Source organism: Bidens hawaiensis, unplaced genomic scaffold (genome assembly GCF_021521415.1).
Source record: "Bidens hawaiensis isolate Kalapana, Puna unplaced genomic scaffold, B.hawaiensis_p1.1 tig00019310_1, whole genome shotgun sequence".
In the NCBI taxonomy this organism is placed as follows: domain Eukaryota; kingdom Viridiplantae; phylum Streptophyta; class Magnoliopsida; order Asterales; family Asteraceae; genus Bidens; species Bidens hawaiensis.
In genome coordinates, this window is record NW_027492922.1 from 391,774 (window position 1) to 394,379 (window position 2,606).

The window sequence follows — 2,606 nt, forward strand, 5'->3', positions numbered from 1 at the left end:
CGTACGAATCCTAGGACGGCCGTCACTTTCAAGAAATATTCTTTCTTATCCAAAAAGTGTAAAGGCTCAAATCCGTCGTAGGCGTGCCCTAAATTATTCTATTTATAGGCCTGCCATCCTAGGACAGCTGTCATTCCTTTTAGAAACCCCAAACATTAATGCATATTCAAATTACATAATCACAAAATATTCTAAGTATAAAACAAGTCTTCCGGTTAGGCTTTGAATCAATCTTCATTTTCCGAGTAGGCTGTCTACTCTGCCATCCTTCACAACTTAGTAACATAGAAGTGTGCCCGGGATCAGTTTCCGGGTAGACTTTACTTGAAGAGTATTTTACCAAGTAAAATACTCACCAGGTAGACATCAGTCTTCTTGACTTTGCCAGACTTTGCCCGACAAACCCTTACGAGCAACCTTGTTCTTCAATGGTCCATTTAACTCTTTGCTATAAAATAACTTATTAGCAAAGTGTACTCGGTAGTATTGTTCCTTGCTTGAGTTGAACCTTGCCCGATATTACTTAAGGATATTCCATTCAATCGTCAAGCTTGCTTGGACCACTATTATTAATGAATACCTTGCTCGGTCTTCCAATTACTTGGCTTCATGGGCTTGGTTAGCCAAAAGCTTACTCAGGAGTGAGCTTTACTTGACTCTAAAGAACAGACTTGCTTGATAAAGTGAACCTTGCCCGGATTTACATTAATTAGTGGACCTTGCCCGGCAATGCACTAATTTGCAAACCCTGCTCAGATATCCCCTAAAGAAGACTACTTGAAGATAACCTTGCCCGATAGACAAAATATCGTACCCGGCTAAGTAAAAAGCTTGCTCGGAGGTCTAAGGTGTGCCCGGAACCATACTTAGCGAATTCTGAGGAGGTTGAGAAGATTCCAATATTCCATATATCTCATTTTGGTCAAATCTTTGACTCAACACAATCAAATAACAAGATTTCCTAGATGATGATGATGATGATGATCAACGTGAACTCATATTAGTTATCAATATTTTTTCTAAAAAAATCTCATTATATGTAATTCCATTGCATATATACCATCATCAAGATTGATTTTTTTCTTAATTTTCTTTGACTTTATTAGTAAACTCTTATCGCACTTACTTTGAAGGCACACTACTAGTAGATCTATCTATACCACTATCAAGATTGACTTGTTCTCGACGTCTCCTAACTTTGTTTCTTAACCCATTGTATTGAACGATGTTTGCAGCAACAGCTTATGTAGAAACCATATTCCCAGAATTGTGAACGTGTTTTCTGTCAATTATAGATGACCACCCACAATATTGATCTTCATTTTCCATCAGCTGTTGGATCACAATATTCTTATCTTGGCTTATGTGTCATCATATGATGCCTGCATAAATAAATATATATATAATTTCATTTCTTTAATGAGATATAAATTTCAGGGGATAATTAAGTCAACATTAAACTGACAACCACAACCTTCACTGAAATTAACCCAATAAACCATGTGAATTGGTCTTGATTGAAGCATTTCCCTACAAATGTTAATGGAAAAAGAACATTGGATGATTAAAAAAACGTAGATCGATAAATTTAATACTTGAGGGGTTTGGATGTCAAAACTGAAACTTGTATAAATATATTAACCCACAATAACCTTTTGAGCAAAAATGGTTGCAAGTTTAGGACTGAGGTTTTCCAGAATGATAAACTGGATTAAAATATAAATCAAATAGATTAAACAGAGAATTTATATAACTACAATTTCGGGAGGATTATGCAGCACGCTTTGTACATTGTGAATCAGTTTTTCTACCTTCTTCTCATTGGACCAAAAGATCCACCCACCACCATCTCCTTCCGTCTCTCCACTATCTTTGTGTACACCTTCGTAGCCTCACAAAACCCTCTCATCCCCAATCTAGCCTCCTCCGATGTCATTCTCTAGCATATGACCACGTCAAGTTTTCAGGTCACCCTAAATATGTGATCTTATCATCTTAACATTTTGGAAACGACGGAAGTGATAAAGCCGGATTAAGATAGTTGATGTGTATTGTGAGATAGTTTTTTGAAATTGAAAGAAAGAGGGAGTCACTCGATAATCTGGCGACGGTGTTACTTTGTTGAACATGGGCGAAATTCGTTGTAGGCAGTAGATCTTAGTCGAATCATTAGCGGAAGATATGGTTCTTGCTAGACGAAAACAATATATTTAAGTGGCAAGTGTTAGATATATTGTCTGAAGGCAAAATTCTTTTGAATTATATTGATTTTTTCTTGGTATGTTTGACCCTTTTGATATAAAACAACATAAAAAAACCGACAGATTCATAATTAAAGGAGTTGTAATATGCAAACTTAACGTGCCCGCCTCATATGCTTTTGGAGGCACATGAAGACTTTTTGTTTTGTAGTGCAAATGTTGCTCTTTGTACTATGTGTTTTAAGTCTCTACCTTATATTTCTTTCATTAGATGTAAAGGATTCATGTTTTTGCAATTAAGTTGATTACATGGAACTGTTTATCATCTGTGTTAACATCTATTATTTGAATGTTGCAAATGATTGTTTAATTTGCTAATTGATATAAATTATGTTGGTGGCCCGG